The sequence below is a fragment of the Rattus rattus genome, chromosome 7 (assembly GCF_011064425.1).
Source record: "Rattus rattus isolate New Zealand chromosome 7, Rrattus_CSIRO_v1, whole genome shotgun sequence".
Classification (NCBI taxonomy): Eukaryota; Metazoa; Chordata; class Mammalia; order Rodentia; family Muridae; genus Rattus; species Rattus rattus.
This window is the reverse complement of record NC_046160.1, coordinates 5,373,307-5,387,430: the sequence shown is the minus strand read 5'-3', so window position 1 is coordinate 5,387,430 and position 14,124 is coordinate 5,373,307. Positions and strand designations below refer to the sequence as shown.

The 14,124-nt window shown below is 44.1% G+C and overlaps 1 long non-coding RNA gene across 1 annotated transcript; it reads right to left on the bottom strand.

Annotated features, from left to right (window-relative positions):
- Positions 1-3,746: 3,746 nt before the first annotated feature.
- LOC116905538 lies at positions 3,747-12,510 on the bottom strand. The gene is made up of 3 exons (XR_004388547.1): positions 12,422-12,510; positions 11,699-11,873; positions 3,747-3,982 (listed from the first exon to the last, which is right to left on the bottom strand). It is a non-coding gene; the product is annotated as an uncharacterized LOC116905538 (long non-coding RNA).
- Between the last annotated feature and the right edge of the window lie 1,614 nt (positions 12,511-14,124).

Below are 14,124 nucleotides of genomic sequence, written 5' to 3'. Positions count from 1 at the left end.
GTTTGGGGGTGGGGGCGTTGTTTGCTTGCTTGCTTGGCTGGCTTTTGAGACAGGGTTTCTCTGCGTAGCCATAGCTCTCCTGAAACTCACTGTCGACCAGGCTTCTGCCTCCCGAGTGCTGGGGTTAAAGGTGTGTGCTACCACTGCCCTGTTGTGTTTATTTATGTATGCGTGTGTTCGTGGGCACATGCACGTGTGCTACAGTACACATATGGAGGTCAGAGGACAACTTGTAGAGCTGAATCTCACTTCCCACCATGTGTGTTACAGGGAATCAGACTTGGTGGTCAGGTTTTTGGCCTTCACCCACGGAGCTGTCTCATTGGCCACCAATTTTGTCCTTTTGAGTCTAAGCTTTCTCAATTAACATACTATGTTCAAATCCATGCACGTCTGTCCGTTTCCCTGCATTTAGTGTTTTTCTTTACAGCCAAGTAAACTGTCATTGTGTGTATATATATGTGATATCTTTACGATGCATTTATCCACTGGTGGACTTTTAGACTTGTTCCACTCCCTTGCTATGGTGAGTTATGCAGTAATAAATATGGGTGTGCAGGTATCTGTGTGATAAATCTAGAGTTGAGTGTGTGTCAGGAAGTGGTATAGCTGGTCTATGGAACTTCCATTTTTTTTAAATAATTTATTCATTTATTTTATGTGCATTGGTGTTTTGCCTGCACGTATGTCTGTGGGAGGATGTTGGTTCCCTGGAACTGGAGTTACAGTTGGTGAACTGACATGTGAGTGCTGGGAATGAACCCAAATCCGCTAGAAGAGCAGCCTCTTAATCACTAAGTTGTCTCTCCAGACAAATGAAGTCTTATTTTTCATTTCTGGAGAGACCGCCATTCTGATTTTCATAAAGGCTGTGCGATCTTACATTCTCGCCTGGAGTCAGTAGGAGTTGCACCAGCCCCCACGGCCTCCTTAGCATTGTATGCCATTGGTTCTCTTCATGGAAGCCATTGCGGTGAGATGAGATCTCAAAATGGTATCACTTTCATGATGGCCTAGTAGGATGAAGACAGGATATCTTTAACAAGAATCTGACAGGGCTGGAGAGATGGCTCAGCGGTTAAGAGCACCGGCTACTCTTCCAGAGGTCCTGAGTTCAATTCCCAGCAACTACATGGTGGCTCACAACCATCTGTAATGGGATCCACTGCCCTCTTCTGGTGTGTCTGAGGACAGCTACAGTGTACTCACATACATAAAATAAATAAATAAATCTTTAAACACACACACACACACACACACACACACACACACACACACGGTTCTGGCAAAGTTGGAGGGGTGATTCCCCAGTATAATAAAGATAAATAAGTCAGCACTCAGGAGGCAGAGTTCAAGGCCAACCTGATCACAGAGTGAGTTCCAGGACAGCTATAGCTATACAGAAAAAAACCTGTTTGGGGCCAAATAAAAAAAAAAAAAAAGGTCTGACAAGATGGTTCAGTGGGTAGGGTGCTTGCTCCGAGTTTGACCTGAATTCGATGCCTAGAGTCCATGTAACGGAGGGAGAGAACCCACTCCAGCAAGTTGTCTTCTGACTCCTACAGCTGCGCCACGGCGCCCATGCTCCATCCCCACTCCCATAAACAAACCCCAAGTAAAAAAAAAAGTTTAATTAAAAATGAAGACAATGAAAGTCAGGGAATGTAGCCTAGTGGGTAAAGTCCTCGCCTAACATGCACAAGCCCCTGGGTTTGATCCCTAGCATCACATAAACCCAGCGTGGTGGTGCACACCAGCATTTGGAAGTGGAGGCGGGAGCAGAAGGACCAGAAAGTCAAGGTCATTGTTGACCACACAGCGAGTGTGAAGTTAGCCTAGTATTACCTGAAACTTTGCCAGGGGTCGAAAAAGTAGAAGATAATCGGGAGGCTGGTAAAATGGTTCACCGAGTAAAAAAGACACTTGCTGCCAAGATTGATGACCTAACTTCAATTCTACCTGATGGAAGGAGAGAGCCAAACCCCACGAGGTCTTTTTTGGCCTCGACACACAATCCATGGCTTGTCCAGCACGCACTAAATATGCACTAAATAAATGTAGGCCCAGTGTAGTGGTGCTTGCCTTTAATCCCAGCACTTTGGAGACAAGTAGGTAGCTCTCTGTGAGTTTAAAGCCAACCTGGTCTACACATAAAATTTCAGGCTAGCCAGAGCTACACAGTGAGACCCAGTATAATAAAGACAAATAAGTAAGAAAAGTCATGTATACCACTGAAGCGAAAGTTTCTGGATATGTCATATGATGCAGACTCACATGGTGTTAGAAGAGGCCCATGTATAAATTAGGACTCAGTGGAGAGTGATGGCACCCTTGCACAGCTAGCTTTGCAATGCTTCATTGGCCTCACATCTTCATCTTCACTGGTCTTCCCTGATCTTTGCTTTGTTGAAAGAGGCACAGCAGAGAACTTCCCCTGGCGTTCCAGCTGGTTCTGGTTACTCCTGCTGACTCACGCTAATTTGGTGGAGGCCTGGAGGTTTCTGCTGGATCAGGCCATGGCTGCTTATTTGTGTCTAGTATCCTGACACAACTGAACTAGACTGCTGGTATCCTAACAAATGGAGAGTGAAATTGTCCTCAAGGAATTACTTCTAAACAAGTCCACATCCCCTGTCACATTTACCGTCTTTTCTCCCCTATCTTTGAACAGTGTACTATAAGCGGGAGGGGTTGACGCATTTGAGAACCCTTATTAAAAGTTGATTTTTAAAAAAAAATCTAAGCCTACGGGTGATGCCCAATGTGGCTTAGGCATAATGGGTAATCTTGCTTTGAATGTGGTAGAGGAAAGGTCAGATTGAGGAGTTAGCCATGTTCTTTAAGGAGATTGGCAAAATAGCAGCTACAGCCTCTGGGTGGTCTCCTACCTTGTTCCCAGGGAGGGGGAGGGGGACTTTGTTTCCTGGTTTTCACATATACCCTTTTGAAAAAGATTGGGCAAAAGCTGACTATTCTCTTATGTTAGAGAAGATCACAGAGTTGGTTAAGCATGTAGAGAGTTTGTAAACAAAGGTAGAAATCTTAGGAAGCAAAAGGAACAAATGGGAAAAGAAAAACACACTTCAGGCTTGGTGTCTGAAACCAGGAATGTACTGAGCAATGAAAAAGGGAATCGAAATGGGCTGGAAGGCAAACTGCTACCTTGCTTTTGCTCCACATTTTCATTATTCAAAGCACCTTTGTGAAATGAGAGACCCGGAAGAGCAGGGAATGGTACAGGTACAATAGTATTCAGCTGAGTGCACCACCAGAGGACACAGGCACCTTCAGCCTTCCCAGTCTTTGTAGAGCACATGCCTACTAATGATGGTTCTCCTGCATATAATGGACTGACCTGGCATCCAGCAGAAATACTAAATCTAAAGCATTTTAAATAGGCTGTTATATTGTATGGCTTGCACTCTCCACTTGTTAAAGAGATCTATTGTCTGGATATATTGTCGATTGAGAATTTAACATATAAATCTGATTGATAAATTATGTTTCTAGAACTGGGCTACAGGGGATGTGAGCAAAGATCTCGGCGGACAGAGAGACAGCCTGGAGAGGGCGGCTATAGAATGTCTGGGGCTAGTGTGTCGTGGTGCCATGCAAGAACTGATGTGTGTGTCAGGCTTGGTAACAACCTGCCAAGGGGACAGTGTGAGAAAGCAGCTAGCAGAGAGACATCTGGAGTGCATGGCTCCTGTGGATCCACACAGAGTGGGAACTCACAGGTACCAGTAGCCACCGAACCATTTTTATTTTTTACTGCAATACAAGCTATAGCTGGAAGTCTTAGAAATAAAAATGCCCAATGCTTTAATTGTGAATTTGGCCATTTCCAAAAAGATTATAAGGCTAGAAGATTCAGGGCTCAATATAGCAGGTACACTGGCTCTGGAGAATATGGTGTTTACTGAGGAGAACAATCTGGTTCTGGCTGTTTTGAACCATGAAAGTTTCCAGGGTATTGTAGCCACTGTGAAAAGAGCAAACATTTGTCAAAGGGTTGCCAGTCCAAGAGGAATATACAAGGTAACCTCTTGCCCTTGGGAAATAAACAGAGGAGCCTGTCAGCTCGAGAGCAGAGGTAAACAGTCTTCTTTTGATCAGACAGAAAGTACCAAGCAGGCAAGAAAATAGAAACTAAGTATTTCTGATGTTACACATGCTACAGAAGGGAGTGCAACTTTGGATCTGTCCACAGGTCTTACCTTATCCCTAAAAGTTGAATTTTACAAGTTACCCACTGGTGTGTATGGTCTTCTACCCTCAGGAACAGTAGGAATAATTTTGGAAAGAAGTAGGTTAACTTCTCAAGGATTTATTGTGCATCCAGGTATAGTAGATGGGGATAGCAAGGAAGAAATTAGAATTGTGGCATATGTAAGAAAGGAAATGCAATTGACACAGGAGATAGACTTGCTCAACTGTCATTTCCTTACGTTAAGGGCAGGGCCACTCCAGTAGAAAGGACAGGACCTTTTGGAAGTACTGGAAAATGTGTGTTCTAGCGAACAATGGTCAATGATCACAGACCCAAATGAATGGTGCAAATGAAGGCTGTTGACATGGAACGTTTGTTAGATACAGGACCTGATGTTAATATACTTCCCCAAAGTCTTGGAATCTAGATTGGCCACTTCAGAAGGTTTACACACAGTTTATAGGAATTGCTAAATTATCAGGAATAGGACAAAGTGTCTAATGGATTATCTGTGTGAGAACGGAAGGACAAATGGGGAAGTTGAAAGCTTATGTGGCTGATAAACCCATAAATTTATGGGGAGGGGATCTTTCACAAAAATAGTGCATGCAGATTAATATTCCTGCAATTCCAGGGACAGCAAAAGAGGAAATTAAATGTGATATGGCAGATGCTCCTGGAGAAGGTACTAATACAGGTGATAGAGGAAAATCACAAGCTGTGTCCACTTCCCAAAACAGGACATCACAGGGACTGAATTTCCAAATTTATAAAAGGGGCTACTGCTGACATACCAACAGCCTTGCCTGTAAAATAGTTATCAAGCCGACCTGTATGGCAAGAGCAGTGGCCCATAACAAAAGAAAAATTGCAGGAACTTGAACGACGAGTACAAGAGCAGTGGAAGGCTCAACTATGGAAGAGTCTACCAGCCCATGGAATTCCCCTGTGTACTGTAAAAAAGAAATCCGGTAAATGGAGGGTGGTAACGATTTAAGAGCAGATAATACAATAATTCAACCAATGGGTCCTTTACAGCCTGGACTCCCTTTACTATCTTCATTACCGAGGTCATGGCCATAATAATAATTGGCTTGAAAGATTGCCTTTTCATAATATCCCTGCATAAGCAGAATAAGGAAAGGCTTTCTTAGTACCTACTTTAAGTAATTGTCATCCACTAAAGAGATGTCCCTGGAAGGTACATCCACAGGGGATGTTAAATAGTCCAACTTTATGAGAGTATTTTATGCAACAAGCATAAGAAATAATTCAAAAGTAATGTCCTTAATTTATCAATTATCATTATATAGATGACATTCTGTTGTCTGATTCTGACAAAGAGGTTTGAGAAAATATGTTTAAGATAACACAAAGAATTTTACCACGCTGGGGATTACAGATTGCTTTGGAAAAAAAATACAAAGAAAAGATTTGCTTAGTTATTTGGGTTATAAAATCAGTCAACAAAAAATTCAACTACAAAGGGAACAAATTTGTAGGGACTAATTGAAAATCTTTATATCAATTTTGAAAAATTAATGGGAGATATTAACTGGTTGAGACCTACAACTCAGTACATCTGAATTAAGTAATTTATTTCAAGCAGAAAAGAATTAACTTTTGCAGAACAAAGACTGCAGGAGGCAAATGTGGATAGAATTAACCCTAAATTCTAAACTTCATTCTATCTTGGTCACTTTACCTTCAATTTATTCTCCTACTTTGATTATTATACAAAGAGAAGATAGTATTATGGAATGGATTTTCCTAGCTTATAAACAAAGTAAAAAATTGAAGACCTATACAGAAAAGATTTCTGAATTAATTATAAAAGGTTGAATAAGATTACGTTGTCAGGAACAGATCCAGCCAAAATTGCAATACCTCTTATAAACACTGAGATTATGTCATTATGGGTGATTAATGAAGATTGGCAATGAGCTTGTGGTAACTACTTGGGCAAAATTAATAACAAATATCCAAAAAGCAAATATATACAATTTATAAAAAGAACTAACTAGAGTCTACCACATGTTGTAAACAGAACACCAATTCCAGAGGCACCAACATTCTATACTGATGCAAACCAGATGGGGATGGCAGGTCACACAAAATAAGCAAGGTGATCAAAAGCCCATATACCTCAGTTCAAAAGTCAGAATCGTATGCAATCCTTATGGTATTGTTAGATTATCCTGAATCTCTTAACATCATCACTGATTCTTTTTTTTTTTTTTTTTTTCTTTTTTTCGGAGCTGGGGACCGAACCCAGGGCCTTGCGCTTCCTAGGCAAGTGCTCTACCACTGAGCTAAATCCCCAACCCTCATCACTGATCCTCTATCCACGGAAAGTTGTTTTGCATATAGAGACTGCTGAGTTTACCTGGTAATTCAGAATTAACCTTATTGTTTATACAGTTGCAAATGAGCACCAGAGGTCAAAACCATCCACTATATATTACAAAACTCAGCCTCATACAGGTTTGCTAGGTCCATTAGCTCAAGGGAATGACGAAATTGACCAATTACTAATTGAAAATGTGTTAGAAGCATCAACATTTCATGAAAATTTTCATATTAATAGGAGAGGTTTAAAGAAAAATATTTCCATCACCTGGCAACAACCAAAGAAACCATTTTGAAATGTCCTATGTGTTCTCTATACAATCAAATTTTGTTACCTGCTGGTAGTAACCCAAAGGAAACGACGTCCGGCAGAGGGGCGTTTTCCGTTTCCCAGACTTTGGAAAGCAAAGGTATATACACCATGCCATATCGACATGCATTCAGGGTTTCAGTGAACAACTGCTTTATGTTCTGAAAGGGCTGATTGATGGTGTAATTACACACTTACTGGAAATAATGGCAATTATGGGGGTGCCTGCCCAGATTAAAACCGATGATGCTCGCACGCGCTTCCAATGAGATGAAGCGATTCTTTACGTATTACAATATAAAGCATGTTACTGCTATACCACTCAGCCCCACAGGACAAGCAGCTATAGAAAGAGCCAATTATACCTTAAAGGATGCTTATTCAACAAAAAGGGAGGCTAAAGCCCCCAGGGACGGATTAAATAATGCCTCGTTAGCTGAGAGACACTAGGTTACCTGTTTCTCTGAAGCTGGGGGAGGGAAGAGAGGGGAAGAAGGAGGGAAGGGAAGGGGGGGGGAAGGGAAGGAGAGAGGGAAGAGGGAGGGAGAGAAGAGGGGAGTCTGCCTACCACGCAGATTTAAGTGGGTCAGTGTCTGTTGGCAGATTTCCTGGCCTGCAGAAGTGTGGAACACTAAGAAGAGGTACATCTGAGGCTCAAAGCGAGGGGCTGAAGGTTCTATTGTCTTGGTGGATGGAACAGATTCTGTCCTGTGTATATTTCAGCGGTTGTTTCTGTTAGCTTGAAGCTGTTTCCCACTGTGCTGTGAAGTATAAAAAGGCTAAGAAAAACAAACTGGAGGCTGCTGTCTGCTGCTGGTTGCTGCTGCTGTGGTACTGACTGACCTGCTGTCCTTGGCTTTGCAGTTTTCTTTTTTTTTTAGATTTATTTGTTTATTTCATGTATATGAGTACACTGTTCAGACACATTGGAAGAGGGCATCGGATCCCATTACAGATGGTTGTGAGCCACCATGTGGTTGCTGGGAATTGAACTCAGGACCTCTGGAAGAGCAATCAGTGCTCTTAACCACTGAGCCATCTCTCCAGCCTAGCTTTGCAGTTTTCTTTTTATGCCTTTTCTATCTTTAAGCCTTGATCCTCCCTCAGAGCTGTTCAACTCTTGCCTGCTGGCTCCAACAGTTATCAGGAAAAAAACTGAGGAAGTAGGCCGGCCAATATACTCCAAGGATATATTAGCATTAGAGTGGAAACCTGCAATAGTGGGCTAGACGGGGGTCAAGGCATTTGAGAGCCCTTATTGAAGTCAGGTTTGAGAAATCTAAGCTTGCACACCCCTGCTTACGCTTCCCATGTCATTCTGAATAAATGCCCAAGTTTAAAAGTTTCTGTAAGGCAGTCATCACAGAGCACTGGTGGTCCCTTCTCTGTATAGGCCCCGCTGCCCATGAAATTGACTGCCCCAGCTTTTAGAGCAAACTGCTTGCTCTACTTTGGGTCCTCCAGTGTGACTCACTTCCAGCAGTTCTGAGCAGAGCTGAGATGGGTCCTCGGACATCGCCACCAGGTAATGGAGGCATCAGCACAGTCGAAGGTCTAATTCTTGAGCATGCTCAGATTCAGAGCACGGCCACTTCCTGGGGTCCTTGGCACTTAATTGTTGGTACCATGAGGAATAAACAGCCTTTGGCTTACTTCTTAGAATGGGCGCTTCCGTTTGTAACCTGTTAGGTGGACCCAGCTCTATAAACCCAAAACACTTTCCTTCTTCTCCCTCACCCTGACACTGATGGCTCCATGGCTGTGAGGAGAGCACTGTCCCTCCTTGAGTCTGACCCTAAAGCTCTCAATGAGTATGCAACTCTATCAGGGGGGTTTTAAGTGTCCCCCTTAAAAAAAAAAGCAGAGTTTACTACTAGCTCAGACTTTGTATTTTATTATTGTGCGTGTCCTGTGACTTCTATGACACAATGCGCATCACAACAGGTACGTGCAGGTCGGAGGACAATGGCGGGAATCATCCTTTCTTTCCTTCTACCTTCTAGATCTTCACGCCCGGTGGCCCAACCTTCAACTGCTGAGCCATCTCTGGGCTTTGCTTTAGTTTTGTGTAGCCCTGGCTGCCCTGGAACTCACTCTGTTGACCAGGCTGGCCTTGAACTCCTGAGTGCTGGGATTAAAGGTATATCTTAAATCTTTTAAAAGATTTCCTTGTTGTATGTGTATGAGTGATCTATCTGCATATAATACCTGCACGCAAGAAGAGGGCGTCAGACCCCATTACAGATCCGTTGGTTGTGAGCCACCATGTGGTTGCTCAGAATTGAAACTCAGGACCTCTGAAAGGGAAGCCAATGCTCTAACCAGTGAGCCATCTCTCCAGCCCCATCTCTGTGCTTTTTTGTTTTTGTTTTTGTTTTTTTGTTTTTGTTTTTTCTTTTAAAGATGATGTCTCACTATGTGGCCCAGGCTGTTTTCAAAGTTCCGGCAGTCCTCCTGCCTCAACATCCAGAATACTAGGATCACAGCTGTGTGCTTGCATGCCCAGCTAAGCAAGCATCGTAAAGAGATATTGATAAAATTTATACTGATTTCAGGATCAACCTGTATGGCTCCATTTCACGAGAATGACGAGCCTAGAGAGATGGCTCGATAGTTAAGAGCGCTTGCAGCTCTTGTAGAGGATCTAGGTTAGATTTCCCTGTGATGACTCACAACCATCTATAATTTCAGTTCCAGGGATCTGACGCCCTCTTCTGGCACATGTACACATACAAAAATTTTTTTAAAAGATTTATTTATTTATTATATATATAAGTACACTGTAGCTGTCTTCAGATACACCAGAAGAGGGCATCGGATCTCTTTACAGATGGTTGTGAGCCACCATGTGGTTGCTGGGAATTGAACTCATGACCTCTGGAAGAGCAGTCGGGTGCTCTTAACCGCTGAGCCATCTCTCCAGCCCCAAAAATTTTAATATAAAAAGGCAGCATGTTTGGTGTCTTCTGTTAATACTCTAACATAGCATCAGGCAACTTGAAGTTACCCTTTGTGAGATATTTGACCATCCAAGTGCATCTGCGGGAATTCTAATTTCTGATGGGACCCTTCTACAGAAACCGATATTGCTTCATTTAGCAACTGTAGGGAACCCCTTTGGAGAGATTGGAGGAGTGTAATGGAGACTCTCCCCCCGCCCCACCCCACCCCCGACTCCCTCTCCCACCCGGGAGCCCGGAGCTTCGGGCCAGGCGCCTCACAGGAGAGAACTGCAGAATCCGGTGAGGCTTTGGGAGGCTGCCCAGGGACCTAGAATCCGGAGGCGGGTAGGGCTGGCAGCCATTGCTCTTTGAACATTCAGGCCCTGGAACTTAATTTGTAAAACTCGAGCCCTAGAATTAGATATCCCTGTTTAAATTCAAAACCAAAGACACCCAGAGGTGTTTTCTGAGCGTCTTGTCGTATTTGCCCTGTTTCTTGGGCGGTGTTCCCTCCGTAGGCTTCCTAGACACGGGTCAGAGTCCCCCACCTCCGCGCTTTTCAGCTGCTATACCTCAATGTAGGCAGCAGGGGGCAGCACTACATTTCAGAACGGCAGAGAACTACCAGAGTTAGAATAGGAATTGAAGCCTTTGGAACCACTCTCTGGTTTCATAATTTTGTTTTTGGGGGAAGTGGGGGTGCAGTTGGGAGGAGGAGCTTGCTCTCTTTTGCTACCTAAATCTGGGAAACCTAAAGCCAGTTGGAAGTGATTCTGCTGTCTTTGGCGATAGAGGAAGCTGATTGATGTATTTCCTCATACGAATGGGTGTGAGCAAAACCTGACCACCCTACAAGAAGGAAGTCAGCACACACACACACACACACACACACACACACACACACACACACACACACACTCACTCACTCACACTCACACACGCTCTTCTTCCTCTGTCTAGAGTTTCTCTTCCCACGCCATTTTAAGGTTGCTCTGTAACGCAAGTCTTGGTTTCCTATTAAAGGAATGCTAGGGTTGGGAAAACATTTTCAGGAAGTGCTCAGCCGTCCCAGCATACCTACCATCCATCCTACCTTGAAGGCAGGTCAAACCAGTATCTGATTTCTGAGTCCCTGGTCCCAGAAATACAAGCCGCTCTAACTGCAGGCCCAGCCTCTCTGCCTGGATTTCCCCTACCCACCCCACATCCTATTTCCCACCACTCTCAGTCCTGACTGTCGAGACCTGTCCCGGGCCTGTAGCCAGAGAACCTGGTGACTGTCCCACATCAGTTCCAGAGAAGTCCCTGTGTGGGGCCCTGCCCAGTGCCACCTTTGGGCACGTCCAAGCTGGTGTTTGGAGATTGCAGTTCACCCTGCCCCCCCCTCCCCTCTGCCTTTTGAACCCTTCTGGAGCTGCGGGCTGGGCTTTTCGCTGGTTCTTGGATGGTTAAAGGGGCCTTTCCATTCAGCCTGCTTTCCTCATGGTTGGCTTTGGCATCTCAGGTGGCAGGGTGTGCTCCCAGCTAGAAGCTCAAATGAAAAGGGACGACAGAAAAGGAAAAGAAATGAATTCACCATTCATGACGATCCCACTTGCGAATGTGACCATTCACATTTTAACAAGGGGAAGCCCCCAGGCATTGAACTGTACAGTGGATTGCAGCTTTTAGAAGAATGGGACTAGGTCAGCTAAGCGTCTACCCACAGAGCAGCTGGCCTGCTGTGGTAGGCAGCCCTCCGCCAACCACTGTTTCCCTCGCAGCTCACTCACGGTGACCTCACTCTCTAGTCTGTTCCCAGACTCTCCCACGAAGCCTCTGCCATTCATCAGCTTCGCCTCAGCAGTTCCGAGTGAACACTGAGCTCCGAGAGCCCTGTGAGCTTACCTCAGCTCTGGTTTTCTCTATCTCCATAGGTGTGGGGCCCAAGGCCATGATACCTCACTTTTAAGGTGCAGAGAACACCTTTGGCCCAGAACCTTCTGGTTCCACCCACTCCTTCCATTTCCTCTCCGTGTTCTTCTCAGGAACATGAATAGGCTCCATTGAGCAACACTGCATCCTGGGAGGGATCACGTCAGACTTTATACGTGTTCCTGCTGTAAGCTTCTCAGTGTGACATTTATATAAGCACAGACTCTCACCCGGAACTACAAACCATTAATGGACCCTTCTCTTTTAGCTTCCACCGGAACCCTGAAGGTTGGAGGGTTGCCACTCTGTAAACGGGCAGACTGAATGAACATCCAGGCCATCTCCACAGAAAAAAGAACCTGTCCAGGATTCACTCTTGGACCTGTCTGTGCGTGATAAGGGCCATTTTGGTTCCACAGCCCGGAGGCCTCTCCAAGGAAACTGCAGTCTGCAGTTATAAGCCTGTTCCAAACTACGAGTTGGAGGCCAACCGGGTCTACATGAGACCCTGACTCACAAAAACAGAGAGAGGTTTTGAACTTCACAACCCAGAGAAAGGAGGACTTAAGAGATGCTAACTGCCCTTATCTGATCATGATCTGGTTTTTCATTTTTTTGTTTTATCGGTTTTTGGGGTTTTTTTGTTTTTATTTTTGAAATAATATCTTATATAGCCCAGGCTGGCCTTGAACTCACCAAGTAGTTGAAGTCAACCTTGAACTCTTGACTCTCCAGCTTCTACCTTATGAGTTCTGGGATCATACAGCCTGCACCACTGTCACCCAATTGCCATTGTATACAGGAACTAAGATGTTACACTGTGTTCTTTACAGGAGTACGGTTATGTGTCCGCTAACAATCGTTGAGGCACCTCCGTGTGTAGCAGGATTAATGCTGGGAGCGGTGGCTCTGCGGGGAGAGGAGCAGAGTCCAGTGCCCGACACACACACACGGGGCAATTCACAGCCATCTATAACTCCAGCTCCAGCGGATCTGGTTCCTTCTTCTGCCCTCATAGACACCACTGCTCATGTGAACAAACACACACATACACGTACAATAAATAAAAATAAAATTTAAGAAAAAATACAGTAGGATTGGGGGTATGGCTCAATAGTCGGGTGCATATGTGAGACCTTCCGTTTGAATCTAGTACCACAGGAAGAAGAAGGAAAAAAGACGAAAGGACACTGGAGAATATTTAACTGCCTAAAAGATTTTCTTATTCTTTTATTTTATTGAGAACAGAGTGAGGAGGTTTTCTTTTGAGGAGGTTTTCTTTGTAGCTCTGGCTGTCCTAGAACACCTGCCCTCTGCATCCTGAGTGCTGGGATTAAAGACATGAGCCAGCACCTCCTGATTTCTTTTGTAACAACGGCTTTTATGTGGGGCATAATGGTACACATCTTTTTTTTTTTTTTTAGATTTATTTATTTATTTATTATATACACTGTAGCTGTCTTCAGACACACCAGAAGAGGGCATCAGATCTCATTACAGATGGTTGTGAGCCACCATGTGGTTGCTGAATTGAACTCAGGACTGGAAGAGCAGTCAGTGTCCTTAACCACTGAGCCATCTCTCCAGCCCAGTACATATCTTTAATTCCAGGACTCAGGAGGCCGAGGCAGGCAGACCACAATGAGTTTGAGGCTATCCAAGTCTACATAGTGAGTTACAGCCCGGCCAACACTACACAATGAAACTTGGTCTAAAAAATGAATAAATAAAAATGTTAAAAGTTAGCACAAGCAAGATGTCTCAGTGGGTAGAGGCTCTTTCCCAAACAACTGAGCATCTGAGTTCAATCCTGAGATGCAGGTGGCCAGGGAACGACACAGGACACAGATCCTACAGCTGTAATCTGACCTCCACACAGCAGGACATGCATACCCCAACCCATACAAAATAAATAAGTAAATGTAACAATAAAAGATTAATTAAGGGGCTGGAGAGATGGCTCAGTGGTTAAGAGCACTGACTGCTCTTCCAGAGGTCCTGAGTTCAATTCCCAGCAACCACATGGTGGTTCACAACCATCTGTAATGGGATCTGATGCCCTCTTCTGGTGTGTCGGAAGACAGCTACAGTGTACATGAAATAAGTTTTAAAAAAAGATAATTATCAATTTTTAAAAATTAATTAAAATAGTATTGTAAGTTTTAAAATACAATAAAAGTAAAACATGTGAACATAGTAGCCCAAAGGATGGCAGAGAAGAAATGGAAATAATGTGTTGTTGTGAACTTCTTACAGGGAGTTCTGAGTTAGGCAATCTATGCAAAGTTGCACATAGGAGCTGTGATGGAAATCAGGCTCCAAAGGTTGCAATGTCCCTGAGATAGGAATCACACAGTCCTGAGGCCCGCATGCCCTAAGTCGATGGTACTGACTGGAAG